This window comes from Carcharhinus amblyrhynchos, chromosome 10, assembly GCF_965287045.1.
Source record: "Carcharhinus amblyrhynchos chromosome 10, sCarAmb.v2.hapA, whole genome shotgun sequence".
NCBI classification, from domain to species: domain Eukaryota; kingdom Metazoa; phylum Chordata; class Chondrichthyes; order Carcharhiniformes; family Carcharhinidae; genus Carcharhinus; species Carcharhinus amblyrhynchos.
In genome coordinates, this window is record NC_137333.1 from 46,808,683 (window position 1) to 46,828,976 (window position 20,294).

A 20,294-nucleotide genomic window follows, 5' to 3' on the forward strand; every position below is an offset into this window, starting at 1 on the left:
TTTTAACCTTACAGCACCAGGGACCCCAGTTCAATTCTGGCCTTGGGTGACTCTTTGTGTGGAGTTCTCATTCTCATTCTCCCCGTGTCTGCAAGGATTTTTTCTGGGTGCTCCAGTTTTCTCCTACAGTCCAAAGATGTCCCATGCTAAATTGTTCCTCAGTGTCAGGGGGATTAGCAGGTAAAAATACGTGGGATACAGGGATAGGGCCTGGGTGAGATTGTTGTTGGTGCAGTCTCGATGGGTCAAATGGCCTCCTTCTGCAATGTAGGGATTATGATTCCATTCATTGCAGCACTCCATTCTGCAGCAGAGATTTTTCTTTTTCCTTGTCAGAACCTGCGGGTGTGATCAGACCTGTTTGAAGTCCTCTGACAGAGTGGAGACGTCAATTTTCCCTCAGGCATAGGCACTTAGCCTCGAAAGGGGAGAATTCAGCCCACAGCGTGTGAATTGAGATTACATTTTTATAGGGAAGTCATAAGCTCACTCCTCATTTGCCAGAAGTTACAAATATTTGGGAAAAGTTATCAATTGTTTTTCCTCAGATGCTGCAACTTTTGTTGAATGTCTCAGGTGGCTTGCTAAAAGAGGCTGTTGTCACCAGAGAGTTAGAGGTTAGTAGTTGCAGTTGTTTCATCTTGAGTTCCGATTCTAAATTGGGTTTCTTTATGATTTGCTTAGTAACCTAAGAATGCTGCCAGAGACTGTTTTTGTTAAAACTTTTCTTGTTTATTTGCAGATTTATATAAGTCTCAGTACTCTACATGAGGTTGTATTTTAGATTGCAATCACTTAGTCATGTGACCTTGCATCATAGTTATATCAGTATCAGATGGTCCTGATGTTAACCCTTTACACTACAGTGCCAGTTAACAGGCAAGGTTTGGGTTGATCATTAGGTTTTGGATTGCCATAAGAATCGAGAAGTAAGGAAAGCGATTTGCTGTACAAAGTCCAAGGTATCAATGTTAGATCCATATTAGCTGTCAGTATTAGGACTAGAGGTAGTTGTTTTAAGAAGAAAGTGAAAGCTGCCTTCAGCACTCAGTAGCAATTGTAGACTAGGAGAGAGAGAGAAAGCATTCAGCAAGTGGCTGTGAAATAGATTGGGAAAATGGAAGCCTTAAAACTATAGAGGAGCATGTACATTAAAATTAAGTTGACTAAGGTTGAATCTTCAAGAGTTAGAGACCAGGGACCAAGAAGAGAAGACTCTAGAAGACCCAGGAACCAATAGGATAGAACCGTAGAAGTCTTGTGATCAAGTGAATTCACAGAATCATAGAAATCCTACAGTACAGAAAGAGGCCATTTGGCCCATCATGTCTGCACCAACCACAATCCCACCCAGGCCCTACACCCACATCCCTACATATTTACCCACTAATCCCTCTAACCTATGCATCTCAGGACACTAAGGGCAAATTTTAGCATGGCCAATCAACCTAACCTGCACATTTTTAGTATTGTGCCATGCCTCAACTAGTGGAATGTTAAGTATTAACCTTTGTCCAATAAACATTGTTATTTTGCATTCTAAATTAGTGATTGTTCTTTTGTCAATAAGGTTATTCCCTGACAATTTTCTTCCTTTGGGGTTTGGTATGAAGTTCAAATCCCAGATGTAGCATCACCAAAACCCTATATCATTATAGAAAGATTTCCTTATGTTTGGACTCCAATCACTTACAATAAAAGCCAACAGGCCATTTGTCTTCCTAATTGCTTCTTGAGAAGTAAGGAACTTATCCATCAAGCATTGCTGGTCATCTCCTCCATTTTAAACTTGTTGCTGAGCCTTCACTGTGCATGTTTCAGGAACTACGTTGACAAATAAGCCCTGCATAATGCATTTAAAGGCATGCCTATACTATCAGAACTAAGCTATGAGAGGTGGCGCTTGCAGCCCCACCATCTCAAACAGGCCCACAAATGTGATCCTCCACCCTGTATGCACTGGCCTTCCAGCTAAGCTCTGGCCTTCTGCTGACCTCCCATTTAGTTTGCCAGCCAAGTTAACCTCCAAGACACCTCAGTGTTAGCTTGGTGCAGATCTTCAGGGAAGTTGCTCAAGACCAGGCAAGTGTCCATCACCAGGTTCTGGTGTGAACTCTGCAGCAGTCAGGTGTTTGCTTGTTATTGCAACTTTTAAAAAAACTCCCAGGTCAGATAAGGAAGAATTCCAGCAGCTTTCCTTTTGTGCTGTATTGTTTAAGGCTATGCTCAGGTGGTGTAGTTGCTATGATTTGGAGATGCCGGCGTTGGACTGAGGTAATCACAGTAAGAAGTCTCACAACACCAGGTTAAAGTCCAACCAGTTTACTTGATAGTAAACCCACAAGTTTTCGGAAATGCTGTTCCTTTGTCAGGTGTGTCCCACACACCTGATGAAGGAACAGCGTTTCCCAAAGCTTGTGGGTTTACTATCAAATAAACTGGTTGGACTTTAACCTGGTGTTGGGAGACTTCTTACTGTAGTTGCTATGAGCAGGGAGGAACACAATGGCAGCACTCTGACTCATAAACTAACTTTTTTGCATGTTCTCTTGTGACAAAATTATTTCCATTTGGCCCATTTAGCACACTTTTTGAGGATCACTTCAGACATACTAAACCAGGCATTATCGTAATATATAGTTTACACAAACATTTTATCATTTCTAGTGTAAGATCAAGAAGCAAAAATTGGGAATGATTACTTTATCTGTAACACAACCTTTAACCATGAGTACCATCTGTATAGTTTGAAATTCCTAAAATACACAAATCTTAGTTACAAATATGTGTTACAAAGCCTGTGCTAACACAAGTGGACTTAATGGTTATACTTATTTACTGAATAATGGCAAGCAAACTTCTAATGTTTTCATTAAGTCCACTACTCTCCACTACTGTTATTATGATGAACTGAGCACATTCTATATATTAGTAAGCTGCAACTTTGAAATGGCAGGTAACAACTGTGCTACTATCAAATCTTTCCTGTGATAAATATTTAAATCTCCACACTTTGCAGCCATCTCAAAATGATAAATTGGGGTTCTGCTTCTTGTATTTGAAATCTGCTAAAACACTAAATCAGTCAAACTGAATACCTTCATATCCAATGGTAATATTTATGGACTAAATGGGACAATGGAAAAGTGGGATTGACTATTTGAGGAGGTGGTTTTCGGCCGTAAAGCAAACAATTATATTTTTATATTTTGAGCCTCTTGCTTATTGAGCTAGGAAGTGATGTTCATGACATAAAAAATGGTATCTCAGATGCAGTATATTGAAACATATTTTTAAATGGCTGCATCTCTAGAGAAAGATCAAATAGATTGCACTACACTGTCTGTTAAAAGTGTCTCTAGGAAATCAATACCCCTGACACTGCAATTCTATTTAAAGCCAGACAACCTGCTACTGCAGTACATGAGCTGACTGGCAAATCATTTCATGGGTATTAAGCTAGCGTTAGAATTAAAATGAAATGCATTGCAGGGACATATTTAGAATAATTCTTACTGCCTGTGACAGAGTAAGATGCTTGCTGATTTCCTTTGCATCGTTCTGATACAGCAAATGTTGCTCTGGCAATGTGTCTGAAAATTTGTGCCACTGCATACACAGGAGGCTGAATGGCAGAGGCACGACTGGACCAGCTTCCTTCACTAACCCAGGCAGAAGACTGCTTCTGCACAAACCCCATTCTTCTCTTCTATATAAACACAAATCTTTGACAAGATGGTCATCAATTCTTATAAACCCTCATACACCCACATATAAAAAAAAGGTTCTAGGGAACCACATTATTGGCAGTGATCATTGAACATAAAGAAACAGAAATTCAAAGTGAAATCATTTCAGAAACAATCTTATGATTTGGCAGGGCTCTTGAAGGCTTTGTGCGGGCTCCTGGGTGGTTGGGGGAGGGGGGGGCGGGGGTGGTGTTGATGGGAGGACAGAGAAGTCACAGATCCTCAGTTAAGGGTGGCATGGTAGCACAGTGGTTAGCACTACTGCTTCACAGCTCCAGGGACTAGGTTCGATTCCCAGCTTGGGTCACTGTGTGGAGTTTGCACATTCTCCCCGTGTCTGCGTGGGTTTCCTCCGGGTGCTCTGGTTTCCTCCCACAGTCCAAAGATGTGCATGTTAGGTTGATTGGCCATGCTAAAATTGCCCTTTAGTGTTCTGAGAGGTGTAGGTTAGAGGGATTAGCGGATAAATATATGGAGATAGGGAACGGATGGGATTGTAGTCGTTGCAGACTCGATGGGCCAAATGGCCTCTTTCCGCATTGTTGGGTTTCTATGATTCTGATTTCTATGATTCTAATGCTCGCTTAATGGTGTGTGCAGTGTCAGAATTTGAGATGAATGACAGCTGATGATGTTCCTCTGTCATCTGTGGCTTGTTCCTGCACCAGTGCTTGGCCAACTTTCTGATTAGGATCTGAAAGGCATTAAGCGAAGTTGAGTTGAGGGGAGTGTGGAGAAGCAAGAAGTAGATATTGTGATGAGGAGGATGTGAAAAGGACAATTAGGTATGAACACCCTGTCATCTTCAATGGTTTCAGCCCCTCTCCTCACCACACCCTACCATCCTATACCCTACTGACCGTGGCTTCAGTCATGGCCACTCCGGTGATAGTGAACATTATCTTCTCCAACAGGGTGAGGATAGGCAGCCATGATTGCATCTAGCTCATTAGGTGCTGCTGCCTGTGCTTAAACACCATCTTGTCTTGTATAATATGAGAGGTAGATATGTCAGCTAATGCAGTGCAATGTGGTTGTTCTGCTTAAATAGCTGGCAGTGTGTGTACAAGCTGTGAGTTATGGGTGGGAGGATTGGAACAGAGCTTAGTATGAAGGTGAGGGGAAATTATGATTATGAAGTATAAACCATGATATGATATACTGTGGGCAGCATGGTGGCATAGTGAATGGCACCACTGCCTCAAAGTGCCAGGGATCTGGGTTCAATTCCGGCCTCGGGTCACTGTCTGAGCGGAATTTGCACATTCTTCCTATGTCTGTGTAGGTTTCCTCCGTGTGCTCGGGTGTCCTCCCACAGTCCAAAGTTTAGATGGATTGGCTGTGCTAAATTGCCCGTTAGTGTCCGGGTGACTAGCCAGGAAAAATGCATGGGGTTATGGATACAGGGCCTGGGTGGGATTGTGATTGGTGCAGACTTGATGGGGCAAATGGCCTCCTTCTGCACTGTCGGGATGCTACGATTCTAAATGCTGAAGGGAATTGCAGGTGGTGTGGTAAATTGTACAATGTGAGGCTAATGGTTCAGTAATAAGGATATGACATATGAAAGTGCATTTACTGAATGTGACTACTTGTGGTGTCCAGTCGTTCCAACATCTTCTTGACAGGATTACAATAAGCACTGAACTTTTTGCAGCACTGTTATCTGCTCATAATGCCTTCACAGGGTTTGGAGGACATCCTAGGCAAGAATTTTCTGGTGTGGTCTGCCCTGTCACCACTTCTAGCGAGAATGGAGAGAGTGTTACTGTGAAATGCCTTGGGACATTCCTCTATGTTAAAAGTTCTAATAAATGCAAGTTATTGGTTTTGTACTTGTAATCTCTCTGTTCTGGTATCACCCTTGTAAATCTTTGTTCTTTCGGCTGAGGCAGTTTATTTGCGGGTGCAAGAGCTGTGGCTCTTATAATCAATGCAGGGGAGTAGGAATTGTTTAATTGAAGTGTTGTTCACTGTTTCTTGTTAGTTTCATGCATAACATTTGCATAATTATATCTTAATTCGCTTCTAAATGCTTTTCTATTGCACTCGATTAGTTTTCATGTTGGACCAATGGCTGATTGTTACTCCTTTACACTGTTTCCCTATCTGGCAATTACATCTCAATTTAGCCAACCGTTTGTAACTTTTTTGTATCTTTCACCTTCCTCCCGTTCTTTCCATTTATTTACTTTTTTATCCCCCATATTCCACTTTGATATTCTCCTTTCATTTATCCTTTGCTTGCAGGAGCAGAACAGATTTAAGAGCAGAAAGTCTGCTCTACATTTTTTCCTAGAACTTCAGGACTTTCTCATCTACCAAGTCTGTGTATACTTATATACTTAAAAAATTATACTCTTTATATACTTAAACAATTACATTTTGATTGAGTGCTACCAAGTATGTTGATGAACCCCTTCAAATAATTCATCTGTGTTAAAAATGTTTTGAAACTTTGCTTCAGAAATCTGCAGCCATTCGAGCCATTGCAATCCTGTCAAGGGGGTGTTGGAACGACTGGACACCAGTGCTGGGAAGAAATTTATTCCATTCTTGTACTGAATTCCTGCATGGCCTGTCAGGAAGGACGAATTGAGACCTGGATTCTTGAAGGCAATGCAATAGAATTTTAAAATAGATATGTTCATTGGGGGACTCAGTGCATCTTGAAATGGAACACTTCACTGCATTCTCATCTTCATTTATACAGCAAGTGATGCAAATGCATCCCTGGTGGTGGAGGTTTACCAATAATGCCCTTAGTAGGGAACTCGTACTCCATATATCCAGTAGGAGGCTTGCAGAACTCCAGGGTAATGAACCCCATGATATTTCTGTGGTTCTAAGTAATGAATCACAATCATATGTGAGACAAGATGAAGAAACAAACTTCTGCCATATGTCTGTTGTAATTATAATTTTAAGATATGTAAGGTTTGGAAAACATTAGATTGTACTTTGGCTAAGTACTTAGTTTTAGTTTATAATAATGGAAAATTAGAAATATAATCAAATTCTGGTTCCGTGCCTAATTTTTCTACGATGCATATTTTAATGTTGCAGTAAATGATTGTTTCATCACAGAAAACACAAGAAACTATTCAGTGACATGGGTTGCTTCAGCTAGATACAAATGAGTGAGTCCTCTGAAAGAAATAAAATCACACAAAACCAATTTCAGTTTATAGGCCAACTCGACTCCCTTGCTGCAATATTAGCAGTCCCCTAACTAAGCTGCTCAGTTACAATGCTCACATTTATTTGACAATGTAGAAAATTGTCCAGGTTTGTCCTGTGCACAAAAAGCAGGACAAATCCAATTCAGCCATCTGTTGCTTCGTTAGCCTACTCTCGATTATCAGCAAATTACTGGAAGGTATCATCGACAGTGCTATCAAATAGAAATTACTCTTTAATAATCTACTCACCAATGCTCAGTTTGTGTTCCCAACCACTCAACTCCAGACAACATTACTGCTTTGGCCTGAACATGGACAAAAGAACGGAATTCCAAAGGTGAGATGAAGATGATTGCCCTTGACATTAGGGCAGCTGTTGACTGAGAGTAACATCAAGGAGCCTGAGCAAAATTGAATCCATAGGAATCAAGTGGAAAATTCTCCTCTAGTTGGAGTGGCACCTAGAACAAAAGGTAATTGTGGTTGTTGGAGGCCAACTATCCCAATGCCAAGATATTGCCGCAGGAATTACTCAGTGTCCTAGGCCAAAACATATTCAGCTCCTTCATCGTCAATGACCTTCCTCATAAAGTCAGAAGTGGGGATGTTTGCTGAAGATTGCACAGTTTTCAGCACCATCCGTGACTCGTAGGGTGCTTGAGCAATTCATGCTCACCCCATAGGAAAAATTGGATAGCATCCAGGCTTGGGCTGACAAGTGGCATGTAACATTGCCTAGCACTCATGCAGCAATGATCATTGCCACTGAGAGAGAATCTTACCTCCCCCTCTTGGTATTCAACTGCATTATCATAATTGAATTCTGTAACCCTCAACAACCAGGGCGTTATCATTAGGAACTGAACAGGACTAGTCATGTAAATACTGTGGTTACAAAGAGCAAGTTCTGCAGAGAGTAATTCATCTGACCCTCTGAAACCCAGCCACTGTCCAGAAGGCACAGGTCAGGACAATTGGTTCCACTTGCCCTGATAAGTATAGCTCCAACAACTTTCGAGATGTTTGACAGCATCCAAGACAAGGCAGCACACTTGATTGGCACCCTAACGACTAGCTTCAACATTCACTGCCTCCAACACTGATGCATGATGTGCACTATCTACAAGATGCATTGCAGCAACTCATCAAAGCACCTTCAAACCTGTGATTTCCGTCACTCGGGAAGAGAAGGGCAGCAGACGAATGCAAACATCACCTGCAATTTCCCCTCCAATCTACACACCATCCTAACTTGGAAATATTTTGCCAATCCTTCATCATTGCTGGATCTGTGTCAGGTTGGATTAAGGGGGTAGTGATCACCACTCCACACCAGTACTGGATTTATGATGGAGCTGTCAAGGTGAAACATTTGTAATCTGCAACTTTTGAATGCGGACTACAGGGTCAATGGCAGGGTTCTAAGGAATCTGGAGGAACAGAGAGATCTTGGGGTTCATATCCACAGATCTCTGAAGGTTGCCACTCAAGTGGATAGAGCCATGAAGAAGGCTTATAGTATGTTACCCTTTATTAACGGACGTTTGCGTTTAAGAGCTGTGGGGTTATGCTGCCACTATACTGGACGTTGGTGAGACCACATTTGGAATATTGTGTTCAGTTCTGGTCACCTCATTATAAGAAGGATGTGGAAGTATTGGAGAGAGTGCAGAGGAGATTTACCAGGATGCTGCCTGATTTGGAGGATAGGTCTTATGAGGAAAGGTTGAGGGAGCTGGGGCTTTTCTCTCTGGAGCGGAGGAGGATGAGAGGCGACTTAATAGAGGTTTATACGATGATGAGAGGGATTGATAGAGTGGACATGCAGAGACTATTTCCTCAGATGGATGTAGCTGTTACTACGGGGCATAACTATAAGGTTCATGGTGGGAGATTATAGGAGGAATGTCCGAGGTAGATTCAGAGAGTGGTTGGGGTGTGGAATAGACTGCCTGCTGTGATAGTGGAGTCAGACGCTTTAGGAACTTTCATGCGGTTATTGGATAGGCATATGGAGCACTCCAGAATTATAGGGAGGGGATAGCTTGATCTTGGGATTGGACATAGCTCGGCACATCATCGAGGGCTGAAGGCCTGTACTGTGCTGTAATGTTCTATGTTCCTATGTAACAGTGTCCAACTCTGCCAGCTTGTTGGCAGCTAATACAACAAGATTTTCCTTGAGCCCAGAAATTTATGGATCTTGCTGAATTTTATTACAGAGAAAGTTAAGAATGAATCACTGAAATGTACATATATAGTAGTATCCATTACCGCCTTTGCACTGACATTATATGGATGGTTGCATAAATTGTTCCACCTTGAACAAAGTGCATGGAATAAGTAATGTGATGTTGGAAGAGAATAGTGCAATTGCATAGTGCACTAGAGGACAATACCTCTCACATTACATAGCAGTATTGTTTTCCTATCCAGCCAGCATCAGGCTAGGACAGTCACGTCAGTAAGAACATTGAATATGCATGTAGCTGAGTGAAAGGCACGACAAATATTTCAAGTACCTTCAGGAGTTTGTCTGCACAGTTTATGCCACTTCTGCTGGTAAAGACGAAGCTCATTATGCAAGTAAATCTCCAAGAGCACAGTGTGTTTCTGAGGAAATGGGCTCTCATTCTGGGCATTGCAATTTTTAGGCATAAATAAACATTGCAGTTCTGAATATGAGACCACAAAATGACATATGTTTCAGGCTGCTGTTAAACATATGCCTAAAGTCACTGTATCCTCTGCCCCATATGAATAACTTTTAAATTTAAGTCTTATGTGAGTGTATTGGCGGGAATGGGGTTGGGGGTTTGGGGGGAGATGGCGTGTGAGGCGTGGTGGGTGTGGCTGGTTGCTGAAAATCCAGCAGCTCAATCAAATGAGCAAGACTCATGCAAATTCCATTCAGGTTTGTTTGTTCATTATCAACAGTGTCCACAATGTCGTCAACCAACTTGGCCAAGGACTAGAGTCCAGAATCTGACTCAATGTCAATCAATAGGCATGGTAGTTCCACCCTAGCCCCAGGTACACCCTACTTATTCTCTCAAAGAAAGAAATAGAGTTGCTCTTTAGAATCTAAGAAATCAAAGGTTGAATCCTCATTAACAACTCTTCAAACGTGGCAGTAATGAACAATTTCATTCTGGAGATGAAGTTGGCCACAAGATGTCAATTTGATTTATTACATTCCTAATGGATAAATAAAAAGACTGTGTTAATGATGAGTCCAATTTCACTTGCATAATATGGCTTTAAATAAAATATGCCTTCCAACTGCCATCATAAAAATATAGCCTTATATGTTGACTTCTGCAGTCATTTGTAAGCTGATGATATGCAATCATCTGGTTTTATGTTTATGACAATTATGGAGAATACAAGCTTTGTTGATCCAAATATTAAATTTTGGCCTTATCTCCTGAATGACAGGTTTGGCTTCCAGTCATGTTGGGAGCCAGTGGCTGGAGGTCAAAGGATGGTGAGGGTCCATGGCCAGGGGTGAGGAGGCGAGTAGGCTAAACAAGGTGTTCGATAGGAGATGAGGAATAAAGGGACTTAACCTGAGGGGGTGGGGAACGGTCTGGGAGAGACACCAGAGGTCTGGGAGAAATTGTAAGGCGGTTTGGAGGGCTTGAGGAGGAGGTCAGAGGTCTAGGAGTTGGGGGATCTGGGGCCTCCTATTTAGGTTAAGTAGGGTGCCAAATCACAGGGCCTACCCCGGAGCCAGTGGATCATCTCCCCATCTGGATCTAAAACCCCTCACCAGGAAAAACCATACTATATAGCCTGGAAAGTCTTCCCATCCAAAGTTAAATTAGAAAGCTGAATAATAATGAAGCTCACAACCTGATTATAATACTCTACATCTTCAGCAATATGGCAATCACAATTGGATTGTTGCTCCCCTCCTGCTTTTCTATATCTGACTCTTCTCAGGCCACCTTCTTCAGTGTGCAGCTCCATGAAGAGCTTTATCATAACATTGGAGCTTTGGGGAGAAAGACAAACAACACTCCCTTTTCATAGCACTAGCTGCCATTGGGTAAGTTTAAATGAGCAGCATGAATAGTTGAAAGGCTGAGTGATTGAATGAATAGTTGGGAAGGGTGGGTAGTTTGTGAGGTAAGTGGGTAGGGTTGCAAGTGAATGGAGTGTTGGATGAGATACATAGATGGCTAAGTAAGTGGTCAGGAGTAGTCAAGCTGTCAGGTGGGGTGTAGTCAGAGTTGGTCGAGGGGATATTTCAGTTGTGGCAGCTAGTCAGGTTGGGTCATGAGGTTAGTGGAAGGAGTCAGGGGGCCAGGGTCATGGGGGACATTGGGGGAGGTCAGTGTGAATGTTTAAGGGCTGAGTTGTATAGTTACTCAAGACTAGACTAGGATTTTTCTCTCTAACATTTTCTGGGCGGCTATTTGGGTAAATTGGAACTGTCAGAAATCTCTAACTCTGGCTTAGAGTGGGAGACATTCAAGAAGAGTTCTAGGAGAGCAGGAAATCACCCAAAAGAACTTCAAACTTCCTGGGCCAATCTCACAGAGGTTAAAGTTTGGGACCTGCACAGGATTCTGACTTGATTCTTGGGATGCGAGACCAGAAGATCTGGGTCATTATTTAAATTGCCATCCCACCCTTTGGAGTGATTTAGTCACCCACCCATTGACGCCCTCTGTTGAAGCTGGAACTGGATATTTCAGGGGGGTTTCTGTTTATTCAGCAACTGGTGAGGGAAACCGAACAGGGGAATCCTGAGAGGTGAAGAAAAGCCTTGGCTCAGGAAACGCCCAATGACCATACAGTTCCTTAAGCTCAGGAATGTAAAAGAAGCATCAGAAAAGAAGGTACAATTACAGCGAGAGAGAGAGTGCCAGGTGCCATAACCCCGTCCAGTGCTGTGACACAAGAAGACTGTAAGAAGTTTGACAACATCAGGTTTAAGTCCAGCCAATTTATCTGATAGTAAACTCACAAGCTTTCGGGGTTTGCCCCTTCGTCAGGTGAATGGAGAGTTCTGGCCTCAGACAGAGCATATAACAGCACAGACAGTTTACAGATTACTGATTAGAATGTGAGTCTTTACAACTAACCTGCTATTCAAGTCTTAAAGATGCCGACAATGTGAGTGGAAAGAGCATTATGCATAGGTTAAAGAGATGTGTTTTGTCTCCAGACAGTACAGTAAGCGAGGTTTTGCAAACCCAGGCAAGTCATGGGGGTTACAGATAGTGCGGCATGAACCCAAGATCCCGCTTGAGGCTGTCCTCATGTGTGTGGAACTTGGCTATCAGTCTCTGCTCCGCGACTCTGCACTGTCGTGTGTCGTGAAGGCTGCCTTGGAAAACGCTTATCCGAGGGTCAGAGGCCGAATGCCCGTGACCGCTGAAGTGTTCGCCAACAGGAAGGGAACAGTCCTGCCTGGTGATTGTCGAGCAATGTTCATTCATCCGTTGTCATAGTGTCTGCATGGTCTCCCCAATGTACCATGCTTTGGGACATCCTTTCCTGCAGTGTATTAGGTAGACAACGTTGGCTGAGTTGCAAGAGTATGTGCCATGTACCTGGTGGATGGTGTTCTGACGTGTGATGATGTCATCCATGTCGATGATCCAGCATGTCTTGCAGAGGTTGCTGTGGCAGGGTTGTGTGGTGTAGTGGTCACTGTTCTCCTGAAGGCTGGGAAGTTTGCATCTCCATCAAGGACGGTCACCTCACTGTACCGCAAGCCCACAGACAACCTCACAATGCTCCACTTCTCCAGCTTCCACCCTAAACACGTTAAAGAAGCCATCCCCTACGGACAAGGCCTGCGTATACACAGGATCTGCTCAGATGAGGAGGATCGTGACAGACACCTCCAGACTCTGAAGGATGCCCTCATAAGAGCAGGATATGGCGCTCGACTCATCGATCGACAGTTCCGATTCGCCACAGCGAAAAGCCACACCGACCTCCTCAGAACACGGGACACGGTGGACGGAGTACCCTTCGTTGTCTAGTACTTCCCCGAAGTGGAGAAGCTACAACATCTTCTCCGGAGTCTTCAACATATAATTGATGAAGACGAACATCTTGCCAGGGCCATCCCCAGACCCCCACTTCTTGCCTTCAAACACTGCACAACCTCAAACAGACCATTGTTCACAGCAAATTATGTCCTGAAGTCTGCATGACAGTAATTGAACTAGCACAGCTTCAGTCTGAGTTTCCACTGCAGCCATCAGGTGTTGGGTATCTTCTGTTTGTGCTGCAATGAAAGCTGATACATCAACCACCAAGACTGCACCATTGTTGGGTGCACAATTGTGCTAACTGAGTTCACCACCAATTCAGCATTAGAAAGAATGGGCTCCAACCTCTCTGCAAAGGCCTATGCCAAACTCCTCTAGGATCCTAGATAGTGACCACAGACTTTCTAGAAGGCCTGTTTTTGCATCAAGCATTTAGTGTGATAACCATCAGCCTTTTTCTATAGGCTACCCTTTCAAAATCCTCTTCTGAATGTTTGACCGTGCCCTCTAGAAGTTGACAGTTATGTTCCATTATTTCCTGGCTGTAGTGTACTTGTGCCCAAATTTCACTGTGTTGAAGCTATCTTCCAAAGTGTGTGCAATTGCAGTGTCTTAGCTGGTGGCTGTGAGTATGAGTGATATTGTTTCTTCCACAAGGCTGTCTTCCACTTTCTTCTCTCCCACCACTGTCTGGCTAACTTGCAGTTCTCTTGTGTCTGAAAGAAGAAGGGCACAATGTAGTGTTGTGATGAGAGGAAGGAGGAAGAAACAAGCACTACATACTTGCACCATCTGCAATAAATGAGAGTGTGGGATGAGGGGAACTGGATGTGGAAAGGAGTATTAGGTGTGAATATACAGTCACCATTAATAATTTCACTGATGCTGCTGACAACAAGCTGTTATTGTTATTCCAGTGACGGCAAGCACCTTTCTTCCATGGGCGTAAGGAAGTGTAGCCACACCTGCCCCTTATTGGTTAGCAGCTACTGGCTCCAGTTATGCATTACTTTGTCCTGCAGCAGTGGTGCAAGTGTGTTACTGAGTGTGACACAGTCTGACAATGTGATATGCTTCTCGTGTTTGGATAGCTGGTAGAATGTGCAGGCTGTGAGATGTGGGTGTGAGGGAGCACGAAAGTGTGTAAGAATGAACTGAAGCGTATAAATGTTACATTTATTGTTAAGTTGCATGTGGTTGAGTTGTGCTTCTAAGGCTGGGATTTTCTGGCCCTGCTGTAATAGATTCACTATAGGGAACGCGGTAGGCCAACCAAAGGCCCACTGGCTTTCAGTGGAACCGGACAATCCAGTGGCAGGCAGGGCTCGATAATCTCACTCTAGGATGATGTGCTAGTGTTACAGGTCATAGAAACCCGAGTTGGACAGAACATAATTTACAGTTAAAATTGTGTGATTGTTTGTCCCAGTTACACCAATTTCGGGCAAACTACGATGCAAAACTGAATGCAAATCCCAAGCAGTGATGCTTACATTTCCAGCAATTCAAATGCTCATTTTCTGGGGCAGAGAAGTTGATTGGCAATCAAGAGAGAGCTTCCCCTCCCTTGCCTCTTCCCCTGTCATAGTCCCACACCCCATCAGGTTCCACACCCTCTCAGGCCCCACCCCTTTGGCACTGCCAGGGTGCTCAGTGGCCAGTATCAGGTGGGCACTGCCCGACAATGCCCCCAACCACCCAGGGGCTTCAGTGGTCTATGATTCCCTCCGGCGAGGTCCTTGTATCTGGTCTTCGCTGATGGAGGCCAGTCGTGATTCTTGCCGGAGTGAGATCCAACAAGTGAGCAGGTAAGTGCAACAGATGCCAACCGGGACTCATTAATGACATATCAGGGAGTGATGCCGATTTCACTGGACAAACAGGCCCAGTAAGGTTTGGTGAAGTGAGAAACCAGGCGCAAACTCGGTTTTGGCCTTTCGAGCAACCTTACCAGCTCACCACGGTGATCAACCAGTGTGGTGAGCTGGTAAGATCACATCCTTAAAATTTGTTTGGGAAAATTCCACCCAAGGTGTTTCTCCTCTTCAACCTATGTTGCTGGCCATTTTACTCACATCAATGACCTTCATCGTTCATGTGCTGTTTTGTTTTCAGCATATTCTGGACCTAATATTTTTAAAATAGATTTAGCAACCCTTGCTGAGAGTTCAAGATCAAAGGAAAGCTCAGTAATAGATTCGCATGAAGCAATTAATTGCAACAAGAAAGGAATGTTTGATAAGACACCCAAAGACAGGGAATCATACTGACCTGTTAGCTCAATGGCAAGGAAAGTGTAGGGAGCAATTAACTGCGTTATTGATAAGGTATAGAATATTATTAATTTCTCCATAAATGGGATTGGCTTTATCTTTTGATGTAACAAAGTAATGTAAGAAATGTACTAAGGATGGCCAAGTAAGAGCAATAAAGGAAATAATAGTGTCAAAATTCGAATAAGAATTTTCAAGGGCATAATCAATCTAAACACTCAGCTTTGACCTATAACCCATTTGAGACCGCAACTATCTGCTGTGAATGCTATATTTTACATGCATGTCTATGTACGATTGCATATACTACATATTCAATAAATCTATGAACATTTGACCTCAATGTTTCAAGAACCTCATTGATTTTGAAGAATAGATAGAACCAACAGGAATAAGAATCCACCCCATAGCATAGCCACAATATTCTCTGTAAACTCACTACCTAGGTTGTTCCAGTCTGGCAGTGTCTTCATGTGTTAGCAAATATGCATAATGATGCTTGACTGTGAACCCACCAACAAAAACACTAGTTCAGCAAAGCGCTCTGTTTTGACAACTGAAACGAATTTTGCTTGTGACATTAAGTGGTTAGAATAAGTTGTTCTTTCTGTGATCTATGTTGTCAATGTCTCAATATTTATTTGGACAGGAATTGCAGATGGTACTGAACATCATGCAATCAGCAGGGAACAATCTCCATTTTCCACTTGTGACTGTATGATGGAAGGATGGTCATTGGTGAAGCTGCTGAAGTGGTTGGGTCTAGGACACTACCCTGAGAAACTCCTGCAGCAATGTCCCAGGTCTGAAATGATTGGCTCCCAACAACTACAATCATCTTCCCTTGTAGTGGGTATGAGTACAACTAGTGGAGAGAATTCCCCCTGATTCCCATTAACTCCAGTTTTGCTAGGGCTCCTTAATGCTATACACAACTTAATGATGCCTTGAAGTCAAGGGCAGTCACTCTCCCTTCACCTCTTGAGTTCAGCACATTTGTCCATGTTTGATCTAAGGCTGTAATGAGATCAGGTGCTGAATGACCTTGGCAAAACTCACTTAGTGTTGGTGAGAAGCCTATTGCTAAGTAAGTACTACTCAACAGCAATTAGACTGATGGGATGGCAATTGGTTGAATTGAATTTGTCCTGCTTTTTGTAGACAGGATATACCTGGGTAATTTTCCACATTGCAGAGGGGCAAAGGGGTGTTCCTTTATCTAATGTTATTCAGCCTTCAGTAGCTGGTGAGTTTCCCTACTTGTCTCTAAACTAGGTGAGTGCAACTTTCCAATACTTTAACTTTGAAGTTAATTTAAGATTGGACAGAATGGCAAGGCTAGTGGTGTGTTGTGACTGCAGCAGGTGGGAATCTGTGGAATGCACTGCAATCCTGCATCACTGTATTTACAGCCTGTGTCTGCAGCTGAGGCAACTTCAGGTTAGGCATGCTGAGATGGAGTTTGAGTTGCAGACATTGCAAGACTTCAGAAAGAGGGAGAGTTAACTACAAACTTTGTTCTAGGTGCCAGTCACACATTTAGATTAGGCAGAGCTTTAGAGTTGTTCAATGGTCAGGGACAGAAAGATGTGTCTGCTAGTCTAGTAGTATGGGGAACCAATATGTCACGTTGGAGTAGTACAGCCCCTGACTGTCCAAAACCACAAGGTGCTTGCTTGCTATCTGTGTGGATGAGGAGAAGGACTGCAATGTGCATGAGCAAGGCATCATGGTGAAGGATGCTATTCAAGTGGGGGTATCTAAAAGGAATGTTGTATGATAGGTGGCAGTATAGCCACAGAGATAGACACTGTTCTCTGCAGTCACAACCAGGGGTTCTGAAGGTTGTGTTCCCTGCCTGTTTCCAGGGCTAAGGACATCTCCTCAGGGCTAGAGAGGAATTGGGAGGAGGAGGATCCAGTTGTTGTGGTCCACATGGGAACTACCAACATACATAGAACCAGAACCAAATTAAAATGCAGAACGTTGAAGGTAATCATCTCTGTATTGTTACTTGATCTGCAAGTTGGCATATGGCCAAGCAGATTAGAGAATCAAACACTTTTTTTAATCAGTGTCACATGTAGGCTTACGTTAACACTGCAATGCAGTTACTGTAAAAATCCCCTTGTCGACACACTCCGGTGCCTGTTTGGGTATGCTGAGGGAGAATTTGGCGTGGCTGATGCACATAACCAGCTCATTTTTCGGACTGTGGGAGGAAACTGGAGCACCTGGAAGAAACCTGCACTGATATGGGAAGAAGGTGCAGACGCCACACAAACAATGACTCAAGTTAGGAATTGATCCTGGATCCCTGGCACTGTGAGGCAGCAGTGCTGGCTCAAAGAATGTTATGGGTAGAAGGAATTTCAATTTGTGGGGTACTGGGATCAGCTCTCTGGAAAGAGTGAGCTATTCCATTGGTATGGGCTCCACTTAAACTGGACTAGGATAAGTTTCCTGGCCAATCATTTAGCAAGGGCTGTGGAGGGGTTTTAAACTAACAGGAGGAGCGATGAGGTGAAGGGGGATTTAGAAATTCAAAGAGATTGATGCATCAGAACAGTATAGCAATGTGGGTAAAGATAGCCAAGTTGGTCGGGGAAGTAATAGAATTTAACAAAATTTGCACTTTGGCAAATTAGGACATTGCAGGGAATAGAAATAAAAAAAAATCAAAAAATGTTATTTTATTTGAATGCATGAACCATCCACAGTAAGATGGATAAACTAGTGGCACATGTAGAACTAAATAATTCTGATTTAATAACCATTATAGAGACATGGGCCAGGATTCTCTGGTCTCATCTGTAGCACGACCCTACTGCTTGTGGGAGTGGAAAATTTGGCATTCCAGCCAAAATTGCATCCACTTTCAATGACACTGGAGAATCCCAGCCACAACCGAGGATGGAGAATTCCGGCCGTGGTTACAAGATAATTAAGGGTGGGAAATAAATGTTCTAGGATACACAATGTTTTGGAAAGGCAGAATGGCAAAGGAAAAGAAAGTAAAAGATGACATAAGGACATTAGTGAGAATGGATGTGCCGTCAGAAGATCATGAAGTAGAATCAGCATAGGTGGAAATTAGCAATAGCGAGAGTCAGAAAACTCTGGTGGGGTAGCTAATATAAACCCTAACACTAGTTATGTAATTGGGAAGAGTATTACATGAGAAATGATTGGAGCTTGTAACAAAGGCAATGTAATAATTGAAGAGACTTTAATCTTCATATGGACTGGGACAATCCACCTGGCAAGTGTGGTCTAGAAGCTAAATTTATAGAATATTGTTGTGATAGTTTCTTGGAGCAATATGTCATGGCACAGACTAGAGATGAAACAATTGATCTAGTACTGTATGTTGAAATAGGATTAACTAGTAATATCATGGTTAAGATTAATAGAGTAAATACACTGAATTATGGAGGTAAATGAATAGTGGGAACCATTCAAAGGAACAATTCAAAATCATCAACAGTAATACATTCCATTGATAATCTGGCTCATTAAGAAAGCTAAGGATAGTATTAGATTAATATGAGGCTTACAATGTTACTTAAAAAGTCTGAGGATTATGAGTGCCGCAGAATCCAGGACAGGCCACCAGCAAGTTGATAATGAGGGAAGAATAGAATATGTGTCAACTAGTCAGCAATAAAAAAAAGATTATAAGAGCTTCTATGAGTATATAAAAAGGAAAAGAGTGGCTAAAGTAAACATTGGCTCCTTAGGAGCAGAGGCTGGAGGAATTATAATGGTAATGAGGAAATGGCAGAAACATCAAACAAATATTTCTGTGTGACTCCATTGTAGAATTAGACATGAGTCTAATTCCAGAAATGTACAATAAACTAAGTGCTAAAAAATGTGGAAATTAAGGAAATTAATATCAGCAGCAAAAAGATATTGGTGAAACTTGAGGGACTAAAATCCAATCAATCTCTGGAACCTGATGGTTTACATCCTATAGATTCAAAAAGAGATAGATGCAGTGGTTATGATTTTGCAAAATTCCTTAAATTCAGAATGGTCCTAATAGATTGGAAATTGGTAAATATTACATTACTTTTTCAAGAAAGGAGGGAGAGAGAAAGTGGTGATTTATAGGCCAGTTAGCCTAACATCTGTTTTTAGGAAAATGCCAGAATCTATTATTAAAGAACTCTAAACAATGGACTTAGGAATAGCATGATTAGAACAAATCAACATGGTTTTACAAAGGGAAATCCTGTTTGACAAATTTATTAGAGATTTTGAAGCAAGTAGGGTAAATAAAGTGGAACCAGTGTACACAGCTCACCTGGATTTCCAAAAGGCATTTAATAAGGTGCCATACAATAGGGTAATAGACAAGATTAAGGTTCAGGGTAATATTTTAGCATGGGTAACGGATTGGTTACCCGATAAAGCAGAAATGGGGTTTTTGTCAAGTTGGTAGGCATTGAGTAGTAGAGTGCATCAAGGATCAGTGCTGGGGCCTCAGCTGGAGAGTAATATATCAAAGTCCGCTGATGACACCAAGTTAGGTGGGAAGGTAAGCTTTGGGGAGGACGCAGGCTGCAAAGAAATATAGACTGGTTAAGTGAGTGGGCAACAAGATGGCAGATGGAGTTTAACATAGGGAAGCTTGAAGTTATTCACTTTAGTCATAAGAATAAAAAAAAAGGCATACTGATCTTTCTTGCAAGGGGATTAGAGCAGAAGAATACACAAGCCTTGCTACAATTGTAGAGGGATATAGTGAGACCATATTTAGAGTACTGTGTGCAGTTTTGGCTTCCACATTTAAAGATGTGCATGCATTGGAAGTGGTAGAGTGAGAGTTCAGCAAGTTGGCCTCTGGGTTAAGAGAGTTGTCCTATGATGACGGACTAAGTAAATTAGGCTTTTATTCTCTGAAATTTCGAAGAATGAGATGCAATCTCATTGAAACCTACACATTTCTGAAGGGGCTTGATAGATGGCTGTTGATTGGAAAGTAATGGGGGTACAGTTTCAGGATAATGAGCCAATTGTTTAAGGCTGAGATGAGGAGAAATTATTTCATTCAAAGGGTTGTGAATCTTT